At 32.8% G+C, this 25,553-nt stretch overlaps 1 protein-coding gene across 6 annotated transcripts in view; it reads right to left on the minus strand.

Moving 5' to 3' along the window:
* The window catches only part of Nmdar2 (glutamate ionotropic receptor NMDA type subunit 2), a 199,763-nt gene that overhangs the window by 54,435 nt on the left and 119,775 nt on the right, over positions 1–25,553 (minus strand). Inside the window, exon 1 of one of the 6 annotated variants that reach the window (XM_077415923.1) lies at positions 10,810–12,270. The exons of the other annotated variants lie outside the window; for them this stretch is intronic. The gene's annotated coding sequence lies outside the window, so the exon portion shown is untranslated. Of the gene's footprint in view, positions 1–10,809; positions 12,271–25,553 lie in introns of those variants that run through there. 6 annotated transcript variants of the gene reach the window in all.

A 25,553-nucleotide genomic window follows, 5' to 3' on the forward strand; every position in this document is an offset into this window, starting at 1 on the left:
TATAAATATTAAAGTTCTTAATATTTAATTCCATTATTTAATTCTCTGTCTAGCTTTCATTCTCAAAAATCGAGTTTTATTTCACTCGTTATGCGGTACACTTAATAACAGATGTAACAGATGAATACACAAACATTTTGAATTGATATAATATTGATAACAAAAACGCCTCCTTCTGCGGCGTACTGAATATTAAACGTATTCGAATATCAATATACGATGCGAACAAAGTATGAAACTATACAATTGCCTCGATCATGTGTCTATCAATGATTCGACAATGTACTCGGAAATTCCTATTCAGTTCTACTGTAATTAGTATTTCTTTGCCAAGCAACAGCAAGATTGGCCGGAAGCAATTACGACGCTTTCAATTAATCGGCTCGATAATTTCGCGAGGATCTAGAGCGTCAGGACCGTGGCTGAACCAATTACTGAGATTTTCATCCGTCCGTCCGAAAGCCACCTTTGCGTGTAATACCACATTAATTGGTAATTATAGCGACGTATCATACGCTTACATTTGGTCACGATGCATATTTTCGTTCCTTTTACGTAAAAAAAAAATTCATTCTAGCAATGAAAAATTCAATACTTTATTTTAATAATTAATATAAAGTCTATTCTTGTTAATTGCACTTACTACATTTAAAAAATTTTTTTACGTCTTTGCGTTTTCTGTTAGTTTCTTGCAAAAGTATGAATGTTTACATGTTTTATTTGAAGTGCAGTAAAATGCCAGAAGTACAATTAGAAAAGAAACGGACCCGTAATAAATAAATATGTTTTAACACCAAGTTTTTAAAGGGGTTAGATTTTCTCTGTCGTATCGAATACTCATTTATCAGGTTCGCCGACAATATGATATATACGATAGAATGGAAACGTTCGCAAGAAAAAAGAGTTGTAAATCCAAACAACGCAACCGGGCAGTGAAGAATGCGGGTTCATACTATATCACGAGCTCGTTTTCTCTCCCTGCGATATATCTATCTGTCGTAGGGTGCACAGTATAGAAATCGACGGAAATGTTATTCGATTGACGGAACTTCGATGTGCTCGCTTTTGCAGTCTCTGATTCACGCAAACAACGTGAAATAACGTTTTTCTTCCGCTTTTTTGCTGACTGTTTCGTGAATTTAATGGACATGGAAGGAAAAAGAAGAAAAACCAGGTCGCGTTTGATCTGATTTATGAAAATTGGGGTTATCCACAGAGTGCAGAAGCGATAAACGGGAAATTTGCATTACAGCACATCTATATATTCTCATTTCACGATGACGTCGCGATATCGAGTTTAACAAATCCATTATCTCGCGACGTAAACGTTTTTTCATGTGAAACGCACAAATACCTTTTTTTTTGGCAATTTTGCTTTTGCAATTAATAACCATCTGTTTAATGGAACACGATTTGATTATTGCATAATTTTCTTCATTCTTAACAGTATTATATACGCTATTATATACGTATTTTTATCCTGTTAAAATTTTTAAAATTATAAAATTTATTTCTATTTTTTAACGAAGAGAGAGAGAGAGAGAATTATTCTTCTTTAACTTTTAAATAAAATAATTTCAAGAAACATACGCTGATTTATACTTGGATTACAATGTTTAAGCAAAGTAAAAAATAAAAAAAAAATATAAGAAGACATTAAGAATATTAACATTAAGAATATTTAAATTATAAGAAAAGTAAATTAAAAGAAAAAGCATTATGCATGTGCGACATAAAGTTGTTTAAGACTGGATACAACTTTGACTCTTTGTCGTAATAAATCAGATGTCACAAGATCTAACAGTAAAGGAGAAGTGATGACACGCAAGTACATCTAATCCTAATCTCACGGACGCTTGAAAGTGATCTATAACGAGCGAGCCGCGAGAAGCTAAGTTAATTTTATAAAAATGTCAACAAGATTGCGCGATAAATAAGTCCGCGCTCATTCCGCAACAGAAAATCGTCATTAACGGGAAAAGACACCCGCAGGATTCTGTAGTTTTCGAGCATGTTTCTCGGCAAACTCGGAAGTTATGCCGTCACTCGCGGAATCACCGATAGAAACCGATGCCGAAGTTTAGGAAGATAGCCGTGTCGGCTCTAGTTGAGCCCTGGATTTCGGAACGTACTTCGGAAGGATCGGAGTCACGTGTTGTACCAGTAGTCAGTATCCCGCAACCGATGACCGCCCTCAGCAAAGTTCGAGTCTTGAATAATATTGCAAAAGTTTAGTCGTGAAATGTGTCGAGCTATAACAAGGATCTATCTCGCTACATTCGAGAAATTGTATGGTTACCAAAGATAATTAATGCGCATTTAACAAATGGTATTTTTGAAGAAAGTTAATTCATCAAATTTTAATCTTATTACGTACAAAAAATTATACAAATTAATTTACATGTATACAAATTAAAATAAAATCTTGTACAAAAAGATACTTTAAATAAAAAAAAATAACTTTTAATATATTTTTAAGAGTTAATATCTTATTATAAGAAAAATTAATATAGCATAAACATTTTTCCTAAATATATATATGTATATATGTATATATATATATGTATATATATATATATATATTTCTAATGTTAAATATCTTTATGAACCATTCAATTAAAACAATAGTTTCTTGAAAAGACATCAATATACTTCGTCTTAAATGACACATATCTATTTTGTGAATAGGTATGCAAAATTTCCGACAGATTCAAGGTGTCTCGATGATGCCAAAGTTGTTACGAGATGTATCGGATTAAAGCTATTTATGCGAACGGGAAATCAGTGATAACAAGATTCACGGAAATATCCGGGTATCGCGGTATCTGACAAGATCTCAGCAACGTCAAACCTATTCCAGCCATTTTGCATTTCAACGTACTGTCAGAATTATTGATAGAAACGGAACTTTAAGCTCGGAAGTGTTCGACTATATTAATAGCTCTCGCACAGATATACATATACGCATGACAGCACCTCTCTCACATCGTAACGGAATTTTTAATCATGCCATAATTAGAAATTTATATACTATTTATTTATAACGTATTGTGAGATGACTATAAGGTTAACAATAACGATTTTTAGAGCTCCGGTAAAAAAATAAAAATTAAAAATATAAACGTAGAAATTGTTACTGCGTTATAATATCACATAGAATTTAGAAAATTATGTTCTGCTTTCATACTTTTGTGTAAAAAACCATATATCCCCTGTAACTAATTACATGTATTTAAGACTGAATTCTTAATTTAAGAATTACATTGTATAATAGTCGCGCTAATGCAATTTTTAAAACAATATTTAGCTTTGTAAAAAGTAAAGTAAGTCCCGTTTCCCTTCCCTTTCGATTCGTACCGAGCGAAATGGGAGAAAAAAAGAAATCGAACCACGAGATTGCAGGGAATTGAAACGGCAGATATGGTTCACAGGGTATTATTGAGGAATCTTAAAGTTAGATAGAACACCCGGCAAAAATTACAGTAATATTCTTTTATTATATGATTCATATCACAATGTGAACATTTGAAAAGAATTTCGTTTAATAAAGAAAAGTTGAACAATTTGCTAAAAACATTTCATTTTGTTCTCTTTTAATGTCTGTTTTACATTATATAAACTTATAAACCAAACGGATAAATTTAAGATTAATTTTCAGAAATAAAAGTATGATTAGACAAAATATTCTGATAACATTAACAATAACAATAATATGTTATTTATAATAATATATTAAACACTAAGAATTCTAATAAGCATTTTTTAAATATTATTAAAATTCAGGATTTTTTAAATAATTAGTTAATTTTGAAGACTGATAAAGTACGCGTAAACGAAATAAGCTACACAATATTTTATATATAAGAATAAATTATTCTTTCTATTATTTTTTTATTTCTTATATCAATTCACGTCTTTAACAATTAGTAGCTCCGATCTATAATATCACAAGCCATTTTTTATGTTCAATCTCGGTTCTTTAAACTTAAATAATCTCTATCGTTATTTTAACGTTCTCATTTTTTATTTTATTCTATCAATATTCAATATAGCGGTCTCTTCATTTTTCTCAATTTTCGATACCATTCATTTACCGCAATCGAGCCTTGCATTTTTTATAAACTGTGAAAGAAGCCTCCTTCCTTAATTGGAAGTTTGCGTCAGACATGTTATAAAGTTTAGAAAACAATCAACAATAAGCAGAAAGTATTAATTAATCATAATGTAATCAAGCTTTAATGTGTTTAGTTTCAAACAAAAATATAATGCTTTATTATAATACAATAATCATATTAAATTTACCCAATAGCAAAAATTGTGTATATATATTTCATTATTTTTGTAATATTAAATTTTAATTCAAATTATTAATCACTATATGACCAATTCCTTAAGAACACGCTTTAGTTTATAAAATAAATTATACGAAAATGATCATATAAGAAGTCGACGACATATATTACATTTTATAATAATTAGAATGTCAATCATGTAAGTTTAATGATGGCTCAGTTTTCACATTAAATTTTCGATATCGTTCAAGTTATTAAATTACTCTCGTTATGCTTCTCAAATATTGGCGTAAATTTCAATTTTACCTTTAGCATGGTCTTTTCTACTCCTTGAAATACAAAGGACATTATTTTTCCATCAATTATTTTAACGTTATCTTATATTCAATGTATTTTAAATTCTAAAAACAAATTACGTGTTTATTGTTTGTTATCTATCGAATATGAATTCTTAATATATAATCTTTAATTCAAAGAAAATTATACTGAATTTTTATTACCATTACGTTATCAAGTTTCATTTATCTGCAAAAATTATTAGACTAAAACTGAAGATTTCATATTTTCTATTTGTCTCACTCGGCAAAAAATTTTAACTGTTTAATTATACACTAGAACGTTTCATATATTTAATGTTTATACATCTTATATTGTTAGATCTACAATATTATTTAGGCAAACAAATCACAAGTGTAGCTTGCTTTAATGTAATAGTTATCACATCTTTGTATGCTTTTAATTATATACATTATATTCTCCTCATTTTCTGAGATATTTCATCTTCCAAGGCAATCTATAAAATTTCTCACTCGCGTAAACTTCTTGCGCTCTTAGTGATTTTTCAAATACCTAGTCAAAAACTTTTAATCCATCATTCATGTTACTTTTTTAAGTACGGTCTTTCATCTCAATTTTACCCGTTTACCTCATTTCTCTTCTTTTGTCTAACTTGAAAAGTTAGAATTGAATATGCACGCGAGTGAAGAATATGCAAAGATCTGACAAAGCGAACTAATTAAATTTTCATTTTCTGATTCAAGACCGCGTGCGCTGCTGCTTTTTTTTATGTATTGTAGTTTTCAAAAACTATCGATGTTTTAGTTCTTTTCCATCAATACGTTTTACTAGAAACACGAACGTTTTTGCGTTTCAATCGTAAAAATTAATTCAATCGTAAAAATTTTACTGACGTGCTCCATCATAATAGAACGCGATTAATCAAGAATACTGATCTAAAAGTTTACATATCAGAGCTCTTTTGATGTGTGCACATCAATAAATACCTAGTAAAATGTTCTTAGAAATGAAACTTTACATAATAATTTACATAATACTTAGCTAGCAATGTGAGTAAACAATGCAAGATATATATATTTTGATTCAATCAAAATCTTATTTATGCGATTCAAATGGGAAAACAAGAGCAAGATTAATTCTCTTAACGCGTAGGTGAAATCTGGCGTAAACTTGATCTCGCAAACTTTCTGCTTTGCTGATTCAAGGCTTTTCGCGTCAATTTCCGTTTTTTCCTCTTTCCTATTCATTTTCCTCTGCACGATCGGCAGCCCTTCGTCGCAATCAAACGCGTGAAATTAAATTCGATACAAGTTGGGGAGGGCGATGAAGTCGATGAAACAGGAACGGCCGAGTTGCGAACGTTCAACTGTGTCGAATGACGAAATATATCGCTACGCGTACATTTCACTGTTAATGAGATTAATAATTTCACAAGCCCGATCTGTGAGGTTTCCCTATAAATTATATTATGCATTATATATGAATTTATTTCTCATTCTAAAGAAAAAGCAATTTTGTTATTTGCTGATGGCAGTCTTTGCTATTCTGATTGCGTTTCTTTTTTAGCAATAAATAAACAGATACTCATAAGTGATAAAAATATATAAGCAATTATTAAAATATTTATATCCTTGATATTTTTGTAGGATAAACTTGGATAAGATGGCTATAGAGGAAAGATGACCAACCCATCTTCATTCGATGTTTCATGACGAGTTAGATTGAGAGAACATGGATTGGCCATCTTTCCTCTATAGCCATCTTACCCGAATTTACCCTACTTATTATTTTACATAAGCGAGATAAATTTTAGTTTTTTTCACAAAATGTTGAAAAAAATAATTTTCATTTCTTCTTTCAATGGCAGCATAATATTACATGCAACTATAGTTATCAAATCGTAATATGGCTTCAAATTGTCATGAGCTTGAAATTCAGACGGAATTATCAGTGCGGTTATCATGGTTTGACTATTTGCTTGTCCACGTGTTTCATAAACGAAATTCGACGATTTAAACAATTGCATAATTATTTGATAAAATATAAATAAGTCAAGCAGTACCTATATGCATATATCGTGCATCACTCTGTGTATAAAATGGTATATTAATTAATCATTTATTGAGGCGTATATTTTATTCTTGAACTTGCTATGAGAGGAAGATATACACATTCAAAAAGTTACAGAGAAAAATACAACATTTGTAGTTTTGTCAATTTACGCAGTGTAGTGTATAAAATATTTTATTTTATATTCTTTTTTACATTAATCCATTTAATCATGATTTTATTAATATATTATTAAAACGCATATATATGTCACAAAGAAATTATTAATTTGCAGTAGGTAATACTCTCACACTTATTGTTAGTTATAAGTCATAAACAATAAAACAATCTTGTTGGAGTATAGAATCAAAAATCTGTACGGAATTTTTTATCAATTGGTTATTAAATAAACTTTTATAATAATATTTTTGTATGTTTTTTATTTGATAACACAGCCAGCTATTATAAATCACAACGGCGGCTGCTACGTTTAACCTGTTGCTTTAAAAATCATTTTTATTTTAACATCTTACCCGTTTGTTTAGCATTCTTTTATATAGAAGTAAAAAAAATTTTAATATTTTTCTTCTCAAAGATATGTATGCGAGAAAATCTTTATTTGTAAATATGTATTTTTTTCAGAAATTCGTCTATCTTCGTATATTAATTCATACAAATCGGATTTAAAAAATCGTAATAAAATAATATTAATTAATATATATAAACACATTTATGTGTCGTAATTACTATATTATATATCTACTACGCGAATATGAATAATACATAGATAAGATGGATAGTGTAGGGACGTATTTACTATCTACAGGTGGTTTGCACACGTGACTCGAATGTCAGTAATGGTCAATATAATTACATCACGGGAATTAAAAAAAATGTGGGATCATAGGGTAAGGGTGAAAGATAAAATGTAATAAAGAACGGATTGCCGGATTGTCGTATATCATGCGGAGGTGACACTCTGGAATTGCTTTTTTGATCACGCGACCACTTTCTCTTGAAACAAAGGATAACTGCGCTGTTAAGAAAAAAATATATGCTGTATATACATATATGCTGAGCACGTATATAAAATAAATTACATATATATATATATACATATATACATTACGGTTGTATATACGCCGGAGGGTAATGCAAACAGAACTAAAGGTTATAAGGGAAAAAGATGCGAGAAAGATAAAAAGTATAGTCTAGAAAGTTATATCACATTTTTATGAAATTTTTTCTGCGTTTTTGTGAAATGTGTTTTTACCTGAATCAAAGCCAATTAAATTAATGAATTATTTCAAATGGCAAACTCGATATATCGGCTATCGCTGTAATTAATAATATTGATTAATTATATTTTATATATCATATTAATTAAAATGTTTGACCGCGAATATATAGGTACATAATTTTTACCTGTATAATTTCCATTGCTTTATAATATACAATTGTATATTTTTATAATTTTATTAGACGTTATATTTTGTCTATTTTGAAATGGATGCATACAAAAAAAAACCATGTTAGAATTAAAGTAAACGGAAAAAATAATATAGAAAATGATAGGAAAATTAACGTATGATATAAAAAGATAACGTAAGGTATGTTATCACAATAAAAGATAAAAAATAATCAAAAGCGCAGCCAGTGTCATAAAATAGTAAATCGTTACAAAGTGTGAAAAAATAAGATCTATGAAACCTTGTACATATTATACATAATAAAATGTTAATAAAATATTATAAAAGAAAAAATCTTTTTCAGGTATTTTTTGTTAAACATATATGTAAGGAGAACCGAAATCTACGTAAAATGGCACAGAATCATGTTACTTTCTCGAGCACCGAAGACTGCCTGCAGCGTGAAACAAGGTTTAGGGTTACCAATTCGTGAAAGGCAAAAAGGGAAAACGAGCAAGGAAAAAAACAAAAAGTAAAGGCGGCCATTAAGGCCATGCGCCACCCTTCGGTGTTCCAGCTGGTTTAATCTAGACTCTGCGCGATTGCGGAGCAATAAGGTTACTAATGCAGTAAAAGCTGCTCATATATTCGGGTTGAGTCATATTCAATAAACAAGTTTTATGCGGAAAAGCTGCTTAGTTTTATTATGCTATATTAATATATTGGTTATGTCGTGATTTGCTTGTCATAATGCTACAAATACGTTTCTCCTTGGTTTGGAAGTCTATATTAATTTATTTATTTTAAAACAACTTTTTTTTTCATTTAGAATTCATTTTTTATTTAAAATTGAAATTAATACATCTCTATTTTAATTTAACAAAAAGATTTTATAGCTTGATTTTAAGTGATTATAAAATTGAATATAATATTTCGCAATAATTTTGCGTTTTCTATTATTTATTTTATAAAAATATAATCTAATATTTTTAAATATAACTACGTTTCATAAATAAAGCAAACGTTTTAATTTATTTATTTACATCTAGATTTATTTATCTTTATTTTATTTAAATGATTCTTTAACCAATCACAAATTTCGTATTTTTATATACATATATTATCTAGCCAATTCCATTAGATATAACATAATCAGCTTTCGTTGAAAAGCAATTCTGGCTTAGCGAGAATTAATAACAAAACAGGAATAAACGTGCTGCATTTTATTCAGATATATTGGAAATTCGTATAAATGGAGGGCAACGAATCGATATCACGTGCAGCAATAATGGATGCGATAACTAAAGAAATGTTGCAGGAACGTGCTGCTAACCGTTTTGCACTACTCTATACATCACCGATCGCGAACGATCGTTGCGAACGGCACTCGTGAAAATAACATGACATTGACGTCACACATTCCAGTAAACAAAACGTATATCGACCAGAAGGGATTGTAGGAAACCAAAGGAGAAAAATTGAAGATAAAACGGGATGACGACGAGAGTGAAGTAAATAATGTTTCTCGTTCCATTAAGATCATAGACGTGTTTATCCAGCCTTAGGCGCAGGGCTTAATCGATGCGGCCTCCAATTAGTTCCTCGTTAAGCAATGCACGCCGGAAGGCTGCATTTGAGGTTTGCAGAAGAGTCAGACACGGGCATAAGGAATGTAGAATTTCGGCGGCGTTACTCAATAAGCAAGCGTCCATTATCGGCCTATCGCGTTCTCAGAGCTGCGGATGACTCATCGTCATCGACGAACCGATCGGAATACTTAGCGGCCAAGAGAGACGTGATATATTGAAATCGTGTGCACCACGTTTCGAAGTATTTAGCGCGGTATTAGGTTGATGATTTCGGTGGAGTTGACCAACGGAATAAACTCGAGCGTAACACGCCGATGCGCGTGGGAGCTGTTATGATACGAACGCGAGAGAAATGGTACTGTGGACTCGTTCCCGCGGGATGTGCACGGCGTCGAAAATTGTCCATTCATATTGGTATTATATCTCTTTCTCGCGATGGAGCTTGAAGTACGAGCGATAAGTATACGCCATTCAAATGGGATATTTTCGCGAGCGGTTCACTCGCAAAGCCAAGCGGCGAAAATTGCAATAACATAACGAATTTAGATTCTTGTGGAGAAAAAGAGTGTGATCGGCTTTTCACGCGATTGTTATCAGCTTGAAAGTTGCAAAAGCATAAAAGTTAGAATGCGTTAATTAATATGTAAATCACACATATTTAAGATAAATATTTTAATGATTAGTTCCTAGTATTAAAATGATCTAAAATTGTAATTACATATCGTACATTTATTTAAAATATTAAAAGATGTTATTTAAGATATTAAAAATTATATTATATGCAGAGGCATAGATTTGAAATTAAAAGAAACACAAAAGAAATGAAGATATAAAATACATTGCGACACTTGAAGCTTTAGATATTTTCATTCTTCAATCGTATGTCTGCAACAACAAAAAAAATCTGGCACATCATATTATATATATATATTGTATATATACACTTGTACTTATATGTGTATATATATATATATATATATATATATATATATATTGATAATATAAACAGGTATAAAAAAATTTGATTAAAACTTTTAAATAAATTGCTTTCAATATTGTGAATAAAGCGACATTCGAGACTTTGATTTGCAATTAGCCATACTTATCCGCGCTCGCATGGCATCTTTAATGTCATCGATGATCCCTTTCTGGATCGACAAGCATATATGATACCTCTGTGAAGCCGCACAAAGGTGCGATCGCGCGATCTACTTGACAGTGATCGATGTGGCAGTAGAGTCAGGCCGCGACACATTAGATTATCCGCGCCGACTACGAAGATCCGTTTCTGCGGACACGCCACAACGTTCCTACAAATTCTAATACGAGAGAGGATAACGGAGACGGACACGCAGGGCGACGGAGAGAGAGATACTCTCCCAGGATCGATTTTAACTCCGAAGATGGAATCAGGTCATTCTCGATCAAAATTGGACGCATCCACGCGTCGCACGATTTCCGTCGCACGAGGTGGAAGGCCACGCTGGTGTGTACACGGGACCGATCCGCTTCGCACTTCGTCCGAGAATATGTGTTTATTTCAGTCACCGTGCTATTGGCCGTTCGATCGCGTTGCAGACGACGCGCTCCGAGTTATTGTCACCCATCAGCTGTTTCGCCACTTTCGCCGTCGTACTCGGCGCAGCGTGTCTCTTCGGGCTCATTATAAGTCTCGGGCTCGCCGAGGCCGCGCGAAAATCGTTTATATCGACGAATTATGACCAAGTGTTGGGACTCGTTACGAGGACCGGTGCAGCGGTACACGCGTCGGCACTCGCGAGACAATCGAGACTGGCGGCGATCTTCGGGATAGATGTTCGGATGATTGATCGACGTGTATAACCGCCCCTCGGCTGGTCGGCGAGAATCGGAGGATCCATCGGCGGCTTCCCACGCGGAACGTATCTCGCTCCTCGTCGTCGTATCGCTGACTACGGCACGCTCGGCTCACTCCTTCTCACCCTCCTCGCCACCCTCGCTGTTCACGTGACTGGCAAGTTTCACTGGCGCAGTGGAAGCGCTTGCTTGATCCATGCGGTGCACGATCTTTCGATCCGCCGCAGCTCTCTTCCCGGGCACTTTGCGCGCTCAGAAACCGAGCTCAATGGTCGAGCCTTGAGATCGCTTCAAGATCCTCTCAATCCTCGAGGGTCTTCAAAAAGTGTAAACGGTGAAAGGAAGCTGCCAAGATGCGCGAACTATTGACGTGGCACAAAACGAACGGCGCAACGAATTGCCGAAACTGCGACACTTTCACTTGATTTTGACACGTGCACCGGATGCTGCTGTACGACACCCTTCGATGTCCCGCTGGAACGTGTATGCTCGACGACGCGCACATCAAAGAGAAGAAATCTCAAGACGTAAGACCGATAGGCATGGCGCGAAAACGTGGTGACAGCGGAGACAGCGGGAGAAATAAAAACAATACGAGATATATAGGCACAGATAGACAGAACGAGAAAAGAAAAAAGATAAATGATAAAGAGAGGGAAAGGTAGAAAAAGAATAAGGTGATGAAAAGGAGAGATAGAGGAAAAAGGGACGGCTACCACCCCCGTAGCCTTCGATTTTCGGAAGGAAAGTGAAGGCCACAGACACCGCCCAGCCAACCGCCCGGGTGTGCCAACACGAAAAACCACCCCCGTGGTGTGTTCCACGGCGGATGGCCCGAGTAACCCCATCGCGCATGTGCTCAGTCGCCATGGATACCGCGACAGATACGCGCTGACGGCGGCGGCGGTGGCGGTCCACGGTACTTTAAGGGTCGCCAGGATTTTCGCACGTATAGCGAGTATATTGAGGTTCGCATGAAAAATGAAGGACTTTTCTAGTTTCCTCCGTGTCACCCTTGTTGCATCAGGGTTCGACACTCCATTGTCCTTAATGGAAGTGTGGACCAACTCTATCGAATGTTGATGTGACGAAAGAGGTGGAAAGCAAAGGGGTGAGAATAAGGAGTAGGAAAACAATGCCGCGAGGGTGACATCCGGTCTGCGGTAGTTTAGCGTGGGCGAGGTCAGCGAAAAAGCGTTTTCATTTTCAACTTTACGACTCAATCATGGCCAAGATTCACTTATAATAAATAGTGATTAATAATTGCAATGAGTAATGTGTGATTTTTATACTGATGAGATGTTTTTTCAAGTATCTAGCAAGTCTTTAAAATTAATTATTTATCTAACACACTCTCAGATATTTATCAATCACGGCAATTACATCAAAAACAAAAAATTATTTTTTTATAAGTACTTAAAAATTTATAAAAAAAATGATTTTTCAACGAAATAGATTATGATGTCTCAATGGTTTGTTAAAAAATTAGTAAAACACGAGTTTACGTAAAATAATAACTGCCATAAATATCTATGTACACAAAAGTAAAAAAACCACCAAAGAATGTTTGAAATTTTATCTAAAATTGAAGTCAAGATTATTAAAGTAAAAAAACTTCAAGCAATAATTATTATTGTCTTAATAGTTAAACGTAAATATCACTTGTGGGAGAAAACTGATTAGTGAAAATTAATAATTATTGAATAATTAGATCACAATGACATTTTCGCTTAACGAAACATGATTTTATACTCTTCTCGAAAGTAATGTCTGCTTCGTCAAAACTTCAGTGTTAATGCAATAAGCGACTGTATATAGCGTTATTGAGGTCAAGACAACGATAATGTCCTTCATGCGGAAAGGAACAATTTTATTACGTCGGACAGAATTTGTGACACGAACGAGAAATTAGCGGTATATCGTTACAACTATTCTGCATTCTCACGTAGGATATAATTTCGCCTAATTAGAAAAGCATTTCTTCTTGTCTAAATTTAAAATATTTTAACTAAATGTCGTTATTATACACATATAAACATTTTTATGAGTAAAAAATCATATACGTAAATATTACATTAATTTTGGAAATATATTGTCGATATTTGTAATCGAATTAGCTATCATCAATAACGAGATACGAGATAACGGAATACGGCATCGGCAATCGATCAATACAGGTAATTGTATTCACACCAGCCATGTAATTTCGCACACACGTGCACTGAGTACATTGCTATACCACCTAAATAGAAGATGCCGCCAATCGATACAGATCTTTATGAGGCATATCACAAGAACAATACATTCACGCTGCCGTTCATCTCTCTCCAGCAATCTCCTTTTAAGAACTTTCTCCCTTCAGTTCAGAATATGCAAATATAACTCGGTCAAGTAGGCGCCGGTAACCCGGACTCGGGTTCCACCGACACTCCTTCGCCGTAAGCGCACATCCAATTCTTATGTTAATGTAATAAGCATCAGCAGAGGCATCAAAAGATGTTGAAAAAAATTTATCCGACACGCTCGACGGCGAGCTACTAATAGAGTTGAAAAGATTTAATTAAAGTGGCGAATGGAGGTATTTGAGATTGTTGCTCGATAAGATTTATATCTCGATCTGAAAATACTGTCAAGAGAGATCGAGAATCAAGTTAAACTTGAAGTCGGTTATAATACTTATGACTTGTGATAACTTTTAATTATACCCACTATCCAGTTTACATTTTAATAAAATCACTATATAAAATAAAAAATGAAAAATATTTCAATGTTACGCGCGCGCGTGTTGTATCTCAACTCAAAGACCAAAGTTTCTGATACGTATTTCAAAATTCAAATGCTATTAAGATTCTAAATAAAAATTCTATATATCATCAAGAAATGTTATCAATGTAGAGCCAAATTATATCTAGTTATATTTACGGTAAAGTATATCTTTTTATACGAAGTTCATGAATTCTAATATCGTTAAATGGATCTGAAATGCTGTGAAATTTTAACTATTTTAAGTATACATGCAATTTAATAATCTTGCAAACAGACGTCACATTTTTAAATTAAAGAACTTTGATATCCATGAAATAGGATCATTTTAATTAAATTTAACCGTATACATTATTAACAAAACGCCAGCAATTTATAGGTTTAAAGAACTCTAATTGATTGATTAATGTATACAACATTTCAGGTCCACTTTCAAATATCGATTTAGGAAGTCCATAATCGAAGTATCGTCTTAAAACTCGAGAGACTTCCGATCTGAGAATTCCATTGATTTGACGTATCTATAGTGCTGCGCAAGGTTCTAATTAAGCCCAATTGATCGCGTTACTATAACACAGAGCGAAAGAAGAGAGTGTAGGATACGTAATTTTGTTTGGGATTCATACTGAATAGAGAATAAGAAAGTCGTCCAGTATGCGTACCTTGTTCTTTGTGCTGTAATTAAGAGTCTCGCTTTAAAGGTAAGTCTCTCTCTTGCGGTATGTTTTACCACCTCCGCGCGTTTTACTACGCGCGAAAGTAAAGTAATTATTCGAATGGGTTTTGTCTGACTCATTCATCTGAACACACTGTATATACATGTTTTCGTTAAAGTATCACGTAAAACAAGAACGTATCCTTCAGCAATACGGTTATACGGTCCACTATGAGTTCCACCGCAAGACGTCATGTGATAATTACGAAAAAATAAATAGAGGGCGAATACGGAAATTGTATAAATAACATTACAGAAATAATTAAATTAGTAAAATTAAATTGAATATTATTGAATTATAGGGTATTCCTGATTATAACAAATAGCTTTCTATAGCTTTAATAATAAAATTAAAGTTAAAAATTAAAAAATTATTAATTAGAACAATTATAGCAGTCTATTCAACTATTTACATATAAGTATTAATTTAGCAATTATGTATTCCATAAACTTGCTGCGTTATCCGTTTCTACGTAAATAAATTTCTATCATTATGGTACACATTTTAGAATAAATAAAATGCCTCCCCGGAAATGTTTATCGTCAGATTTCTTCACGGAAAAAGTTCTGAGATATCTCGAGGATGATCGGGTGTCTAGGATCTTGCCATACCTAGAAGGGTTGCCAGAATCTTCGATGAAATTCCATATCGGAGTGCATTCGCACATTATTAATAATTGTTCCGTATATATATATTTGGAAAAAACGAGAAAGGTGCGATATAGCTTTGTTCGCTATTTCGCTGTGCATCTTTTCAAATTTTTGCCGTTCATACGAGTTTGTCGTCAGCACAACATGTGTAAATGCACAGACGTTTGCAAACACAATATAATACCCACAATACAATACACACATACACATGCATACATATACACATACACGTAGAAATTGAATTCTGATGGAATAATCTGCTCGTTATGGACGAGAAATTCTCCACTGTTATTGCAGAATTAACAACGTTCTAGTTGTGTAAAATAGCTAACGCGAGAGAAATAACAACTAAATTGCCGAAACAATTAAAGGAAATCACTCCAGAGTGACATTTATCTCATGGTCAGGCAATGGTTAAAATATCGTATTATACACACTGCTTCATTCAAAGTCAAATAATAACAGTCTTTGAGATACGTTCACGTAAAGTTTGCTGCCAAAATTTTAGAAGTGTTTTTAATCCCCAATTATTCATCTCGACGTTAAATTTATATGCTTTTGCTACGAACTTTACATAAAAGTTCTGTGTGTAATTTAAAACTCTCTCTCTTAGCTACTTGTGTATCTTTAATCATATTAGCGCGCTACTTAAACTGAATTTAATATCTTCAAATTTATCGAAGTTTAGTTATTGCACATTCAGTAGAAAACACAGACAACAAAATATACACTGACAAGAAAATGTACGAAAACTTCTTGCAAAGTATCGAGCTCAATTTCCACAACGTAAACTTTAGCGATAAATGTATCTCGACATTTCCTTAAAATTGGATTACGAAAGAATCTTTCATTTCACGTCTCTCCTAACGAATAAAGCATTGCAATATTAAAAATAGCAATTGAATTCCATTGCGTTGACTTCCATCGGCGAAAATTCTGTGTTAAAAAGCAGTTCAATCAGTATCACCGAACACCAGATTATAGAAATTCTCCGAGTATCATAAGCAAAAACGTTCGAAAAGCGATTTCATACGCGAGCTCGTTTAAATGAATGTCAGCTACGAACAGGGACATTGGTTCTCTATCATGTATGGACAGGCCGTGGACAAAAAAGCGGTGGTATATTGCATTACTTTGACTACATTTCCGCCCTCTGAAATTCTACGAGAGTGGCGTTAGCAGCCGTCTTTGCGCGCGAGAGACCGTGATATTGCATTGCAGATAGGAGGACCGTATATGAATAGCTTAAAAGTACCGAGAATTTCCACTAAGTAATTGTTTATTTGGCAATTATAAATGAAGAATTAATTGCTAACTCTATAAAAATAATATAATAAATAATATATAAATAAAAAAACATTAGTTGTATGTTTGCCCTAGTGCGGTGAGAGAGAAAATAATTTCGATACGTTGCTGTATGCTCGTTCAACATTTTCTATGGAAAAATTTAAGTGGACAAGATATTATGCGAAATATTATTCGCATCATAGAAGATAATGTCTAATGCTAATAGATTACAGTTACAAACTGCTCTTTTATTATGCATGCATTATGCATGCATGCAATCTCTTTCGGAAATGCGGTGGAGCATATTCCCGCGGTAAAGGCACAAATAGTAGTTTTAGTAGCAAGTTAAATATTTCTTCTGGGAGTTTATTGTGCAGAAAAAATAATGTCATTCGTTAACATATTTTTATATGGAATAATTTAAGACAATCTATATATCCTTTTGATAGAGATTTTTCAAACAAAAATCACACACATGTCACTAAAAATAATTTATGTTATGGAAAATATCGTGTGTTACGGAATAATGTCTTTATGCGTATAGGGGTTTCATCATTTTCATTCTCGTTAAAATTAAAATGGACAATTAATTTCATCGTAATTTAATATTTTAAAACTATCTGTACATATAGAACTTTGTTCAACGCAATAAATAATTTACATCTTGGACAATACCGATGAAATCGAAAACACAAATGCCTCTTTTTATTATGCATACAGTCATTTGCGAAATTATGGTTGAGCGTGTCCGTCGCGTTGTAATAAGATACGCAGACAATCCGACGTAACGGTATCGACATCAAATATTCATAAGGGCCGCGTTTCAAGCATGGCTCGTATCGAATCGCTGAAAACCATAACGCATACGCTCGGCTTACGAGATTTTGCTCTGAATCACTTTATTGAATGGCCTGTGCTACGTGCCCAATCCACGTGCATTCACTCCGCGATTTTCTTTGTGCGAACAATTCTCAATTCGATCGCCTTGTCCTGAACGATTTACTTTGTTACACCGGCCACATAGCGATATTTTTTCTTTCTTCCTCTTGCGCATTTTCCCAGATGTCACCCCGCGTCACAAAGCGTATTCTTTCCCTTTATGTGAAAGACATGTAATACGCATTGGTATCAAATGAGTATTGCCATAGAATATTGCCTTTACCGTCCCTTTCATCTTCCAATCAAATAACATGGGTGTTCTAGGCATGACCTACTTCGGCATCCTTTCCATTTGTCTTCCCGTTTGTTTGTTCTTCTAAGAAAGACAGATTTTTTAAAAACAAACTCTTGGTATTGACGCGTTCACCCGTTTCCAATACGCGAGAATATTATATTGCCGTATGCATGTTACGCTAATACGCATGATAAGACTGTTATACAATCGGAGTTATTACAATCGTTACACGATAATTAACCTTTGGAGCGCGCAAATGATTTGTAACTATCCCGTAATTAAAAGATCCTCTTTAGAAACCAATTTATATTCGCTGTATCGATTTCCGTTCTGCAATATTATATGTCGGCATATTGCGATTTTATACCATCGCGTGCTCCGTCAATTTCGAGTTTTTCACGATACGTCGTACGTTTGACATATCGCGAGTCAACTTACATTACGTTTGCACAAGTTTGATTAACAAGAAAAAGAAAGTACAAATTCAAACGTATCCGACCTCGGGTACAGATTGCACCTTGACATCACTCTGTTGCATCCTCGATACGTTGATGGGACAGATGCAATTTCCTTTGACCGTTCGCCCCTACGTTGTACAAACTTCTTCATTTTAAACGCGAATTTCACTGTATTTATACGCTAATTTCTCTCATGTCTATAGTAAACAATTTTATTTACATTTAAATACAAATATAACTCAAGCATTTAATTAACCTAAAAGATTTTCCACATTAAAGTCCATAAAATTACAAATAAATGCAAAATAAGTTTCAGCTTTCGCTATTATTTATGTTTTAAAAAATACCGTAATCAGACGTATCTCGGAAATTATTATTATTAATACAAGATTTTTATTAGAGAAAATTGACTCTCTATAAGTTACTAAAATAATGTCATGTATATACATCAAGCCAGTTGTTCTAAAATAACTTATATACAAAGACTAAATAAATAATGTCCATAAAAGGTGGAAGTAATATTTATCTTTGTTATACTCCATTCGGCAGATAAATTCCCAACGCAGTTATCCGCAATTATCCTGTGGATTCAATTGTGAAGCATTAATGCCACAGTATCTTCCCGCAGCTACCCCTGGGATTTACTTATTGGAAGAAAAGAGTGGATGCCATTGAAATAACAATACAAAGCCCTATCCATGAAGAAGGGAAAAGTTCTTCTGCGGATTGATTTATCATATTTTTTGATAGGCCAAAATTGATTATTAAGAATTGGTCGGAGTGAAGCACAGCGAGATCGTTGGAAACCTCCATTAGTGGTTCGATCTGATTTCACTCTCTTTTATTGAGTGACGAACGGCTTCATCCGGAAAGAATCCTGGTGTGTATTGAGTAGTCCGTCCAAATGACGTATTCGACAGACCTACTGGGTAACGACGAGATTGATTAAATGTTCCCGGCTGCGAGATGGCATCGGAAATCGCAAACGAAATCGATATATGCGGAGTTCATTGCGATAGTACCGTCTGATTATAGTGTAGGTACGATTGAAACTTCTACTTGATGGACGATCGAGACTAGCAAGCGCTACCGTGATTGATCCACTTTGTCGGAAAAGGGGAAAAGATCGTATTACTTTATCCGTGATAGTTTAAATTGCCTCAAGCGGATGATACTCCGTTTTATATTACTCATAAAGGTATGTGTGTTTGCACGAGTATGTACTATATATATACATATATAGTAAAACAACGTGATAAATCCTTATAAATACATATAATATCTTACAAATAAATACAGATAAAAGAGAAAAAATTATCTGTAATAACGAAATTCTTGGAATATCTGCTTTGAAAAATTTTACTTTAAAATTTCTTACCAATAGTTCCTTTAACTATTCAAGGATGGTAAAATAACTCGCGAATAAAAGGTCTATTGAAAAAAGAAAGAGATAAAATTGGTCGACGCAGCTGGAATAGGAAATTTCCACTAGTAACTACACTCACGTAGTAGATTTTCTTTTATTCTTCTGATCAAGAAATGCTTTGTGTTAAGTTCCACGATAGCTCCTTCAATTTCACTCAAATTTCGCAGTTATTTTTGCAAGAAACACTCCGAGTTTTCACATTAGAAAACCTATTTTGAGATTTTAGGTCAACCATCCGTTGCTAATAAATGAGTATGGAGTCTTGTTTTTATACTGAGAGTAAACTAAGGTCCACACATTGATATTTCCATCACTTCTTATTCGAAGTTCAACTTAATAACAGTACAACGAGCATTTGTCTATGTTAATAGTTAGTTTCCCTTACTTCCTTTCGATATTTTGAAATTTAACCCATGCCACCCGGGGTTCAGAGGACCCCAGACCCTTTACAATTATATATTTTCAAGTGTACACTTAGCATGCAGTGCTCAGTTTACTTAATTTTTTATACTATGTTAAAATTGAAATTTTAACAATATAAGCATTTTATTCTCTTTTCTAGAACTTGAACACCATTGAAAAAAATTTTCATAACTAAAGATCAAAAAATCAAGGAGTAAGGAGACATCTTTCATGCTAGTGTCTTTTAGACCCCTCATGTCATTTACGAGATTCTTGAGAAATGTGGCATTTAAGGGTTAAGAAATTACAAGTTAAGCATTAAAAAGGAGAACTATGTTTAAAAATTATATGCTAATAAGTAAGAAGTTTATTGTAATTGTTTCATTATAAAAATTATAAGTAAAAATTACGATTAAAAATTGTATGACAAAGTATTATAATAGTTACTGCCATGCTTGTGATTTTATTTTGTACGTAAACGTACAGAATAAATATTGTTACAATGTAACATCAGTAGGACAGTTAATTACACACGTTCCATCATCAAGACACGTCTGCGAGAAGAAGGAACAAGAAAAAAAGTTAAGCTAAGGAAACTAAAAGTCTGTGTCCCAAATTACTAATCGATGACGCACACCAATCTGAACCCCGTATTAAAGTGCACGATGTAACTGCATCAATCTGCGGAATAGCGCGCGATAAGGGGATGTCGTTTGTTGGAATGGCTCGAACTTGCCGAAGAAGTGTCAGTGTAGTCTTCGTACGAATGTCATCGGTAAGTCGATGGTGGAATCGATCGATTGATAGCGAAGTTATCCCGGAACGATAAAATTCAGACGTGGTGACAAAAGTCTCATGAAGCTTGGATTGGTGAAGGCGACTGACTCTTTTCGCGATCATATTCCATGTAGACTCAAAAACAGCATAAATCTCTTTCAAAAAAACAAAAAATGTGTGTAATTAGCATGCAGAAATGAAAATTGACTTTTGTGTGCGCGAGAAAGTAGCTTTAGTTTCTTTCAGAAGGTTAACAACCTACTAAATGAGACTTGTCATGTACACTTTCTGTATAGTGATAAGTATGACTTTTCCAATTGCGTCTCAAAATAAGCATAATTTTTAAAGTTTAATAATTGAAATTGGCAAAACAATCATATATGTTTCTATATATAATTTAATAATTACAATAATATGTGACTTCAATCACATACTAACTACATTTAAACAAACTCATAATAAAACAAAGCAGTTAGAGATTTGTATCAAAATATGAGAAAATTAGTGACAGTTATTTGTATCAATTTAAGTTATACTTATTATAAATATAATACTATAACAATAAATATAATTTATATAAAAATGTCTATTCAATTGTTATTCGTAAATATGTTTTTCATTCAAATATGTAGCATATATAACTTTTCATTTAAAATTCTAATTATTGTCCTTTAGTTAATAAATAATAAATTTATGAGATTTCTCTTGCCATTATATAAATGAAAATGGATAGAAGTCGTTATGCACAAAGGAAACGTTTTACAACTTGTAAAAATGTTTTATATTGTGTTCATTGTTAAAGTAGGTACTCTTTTTATCCTTCCCCCCTTTTGTCAACTATTTCTTAATGCAACGTTATCGACTAAAGGATCTTTAATAAGGATGTGAACAAAGGAACGCTAAGGCAAATAATTTCAAAGCTCTTCGATTGACGTTTCAAACGGTATGTGCCAAGCACTTGTAACACGCCGCTTCCTATACTATGGTATTCTGATTCTGGTAAATAGATCAGATGTCGAGTGACTGTTCAGAAACTTTACCAAATAGTTGCAGCTATTAGATGATACATTACGAATAAGTAGAAAAATACAATAGAGGGAAAGCGTAGAACGTGTATATGAAAAAGACTATTTCAATAAAATATGCCTCACGGATTTACTTAAAACTTAAGTCAATCCTAAGTTGAACTATTACCTTAGAAAGTTTTAACATGTACATATTTATATCTATCAAAATGGTATCTATATATAAGATACTGTGTTAAACATAAAAAATATTTCAATATTTCTTATGCAAAAACCATTATTTAAAATAATATATAAATATATTAGAATTAATATTGTATTAATTCTAAAACAAAATTAATAGCTGCACATTTCATAAAATATTTCGAGGAAATTAATTTGATGTGTGAGAGACTTTGCCGTTGATTGAAGTAAATGCGATCAGATAACGGAGATGTCACGAACGGTAAATTGGCCTTAGATTAATTGCTCGGAAATCTTGATCGCTTCGTGTAGATTATATACAGAATTATATACTTGTACATAAATGTGTTTAATGTAAATTAAAATGTAAAATATAAATTTAAAAGTAAACAATTTAAAAACTAAACGTTTAAGCTAAATAGCTTAAAATAAACGTTTCTACACAGTAACAAAGCTAAAATAAAAGCTAAATAAGCTAAATAAAAGTTAAAAAGTTAAAAAGAGCTAAAGAATATAACAACTAATACAAAAAAAATTTATCACATTAAAAATATTACCATATACATACCTACAGTATTCAGCTAACTAACTTATTTATATTTTAATTTAAAAAATGTTTTATTTATCTGTTTATTCTTTCTTCCCTCGATATTTCCCCATTGACAGTCGCAATATTCTAAACAAAATTATGTGTCATGGGAAAGACGTGGCCAACAAATCGAAACTACTTCCACACAGTATAGCTAAGAAAATACATATAAATCAGCATGCTTGGATTTGCGGGTGTAACAATGAAGTCGAGAAAAAAAAAGGGACAAGAACAAGGCGCGGAATAAAACGGTGGTGTGAGAGGAAATCATATGTCTAGTTCACTTGTACTTTCCACAGATCCTCCGAACGTAGCTTCTGAATTTTCGGATGTATCTTGATTTTCTATTCCGGCGAGATACTTTGACGAAAGTTTTGTATCTCATAATTGTTTTGCGACCATGCAAAATATTTTGAATGCCTCCCTAAATCTTTACGAACTATTTTTTGTACACGGAACATTACTCGTTAGAATTCAAAACAGATAGGTTTCAGCATGAAACTAGCATTAATATTATTCTACGATAAATTGCATTTTCTATTCATTCTAACACATTACGGAAAATTATACTCCACGAGTAATTATTATTGAAGACTGCTATTATATTAAAAGTTCTTATGCCTTTGCTATATTAAGTACAATTTTTAATTAATTATCTTTTGTGTGTTACTAAAAATAATATGAAGTATGAACTTTACTTGCATTTTATGCTTTACTAAAAATAATATATAGATTGTAACAGAGGATTTATAACGTAATATCGTAAGTTTAACTTCAGGAAATTAAAGACTACGTAGGTAGCACAGACGCTGCTTATCTCTTGATCACAGATTGTTGGAGTATAATAAAACAAAATATTTGTTCATTCTCATAACTTCTTTTCTGATATCGCCTTAGTTTATTATATATATAGTATATTACCTAATTGTGTAAGATTATTTATTTTGCGTTATATATGATAATAAAAAAATAAATAAATAAAATCAAATGTACGTTTTAAAATAACGTTTTTATTTTTAGACACTATTATATTTAATTACATTTATAATTGCAACAGATTTTTTAATTGCAATTACGTAAAATTTTCGATAAAATTGAAGCTAGATTCTTAAACAATTTTTTTGCAAATATCTATTTCATTCTGGAATTTCAAACACAGATTTGATAGATTGGTAGAAAAAAAAGTAAAACGGAATTAAGATTTATAAGATATTTCAATATATTGTTCCCGTTTCCAAGCTTCTAATTTCTAATTGAATTAATTGATTCAATGTAATACAGCTAAGCGCCAGATTTAACTCGGGATTAAGTAAAATCAATTCCAATTAATTTCGAGATTGCACAATGCTGCCCTAAAATTTTGCTATCAATCCAACTATATATGACTTCCTTATAATCGTACTGCAAAATTCTATAAATTGTTTTACACAGAAGCAAGAATATGAAATTTATGTAGTAAATTTTACAAGCGCATTACTGTACTACCTTTCCTGTTTTTTTACTTAGTTTTTAGAGGCAAACGCGGAATATCTCATTATAAAATTACAATTAAAAATACTGCTGTTTAGATTTTTCCTTATACCATTTACTTTATTATGTTATCTGCTAAATAATATTGAATTTTACTAGCTTAATTATTCAAATAAGATTAATTTCAATCATTTTTTATGTTAAATAATGTTAAATAATTTTACTAACAATAAGTCAAATAGTAAAGCATTATCCAATATTTTAAATCGATGGAAGTTATGGCTAACTGTAGTTTTCTAGATATTGTAATTAAATCGAACATCTCGAAATCCACGTGTAAAAACGTTCCGTCATTTTTCGTCAGATGGCGGCAGCTTGCAAGCTCCGCGAAAGCTCGCTGTCGCTTATCTGTTCTACCTCCTGGATCGAATGCCCCGGTGATTAACAAAATTTTAAATAATCGATGAACCTCCAACTCAATCAGGCATTGTCGGCATTATCGAGTCACCGATAAAATTGAGTAGATCACTTTGCCTGATAGAGAACAGAGCGCTCTCTCAAGGCATGGCGCGACCTCCTTTAGTGACACCAGCTGGAATTACCGATGGATTTTCACGCAACGATGCTGGCACAAACCTAGCTTTATAGCCGTCGATATGCGAGTAATTCAAAAACTACACCAACAATCGCGAAGCTGGAGTAAACTTTTCTCGTTGTCGAGATATATGAAACCGTATCTTAAAAGTTTGTTGGTATAACTTTCCTTCTCTTTTTCTCTCTTTCTTTTTTTTTAATATATATTTGATTAATTTTTATAAAGAATTTTCGAAGTTACGTAATCAAGAAAAAATTGTATATGCTTGTACTTATCTTGATTTAAATTCTGCTATAATCTTGTATTAATTCGTTTTTATTTCAACTCGTCTGCAATTTAATGTACGTTTTTTTAATAATAAATATAATAAACCATTTTTTTACTACGTATATTTAACGTACTCTTCTTTTATTCTTTTTATGATGGGGGTCAGTCTACGTATCGCAAATCTGCATATTATATACATATATCGGATAGTAGTTTCTTTTTGACCTATATCAGTTATGGATCAACGTTAACCATTTCCATTTTTAACAAACGCGACTGTAGAGAAAAGTTATCGTGCG

This window comes from Temnothorax americanus, unplaced genomic scaffold (genome assembly GCF_048541705.1).
Source record: "Temnothorax americanus isolate GAGA-0224 unplaced genomic scaffold, ASM4854170v1 Scaffold4, whole genome shotgun sequence".
NCBI lineage: Eukaryota > Metazoa > Arthropoda > Insecta > Hymenoptera > Formicidae > Temnothorax > Temnothorax americanus.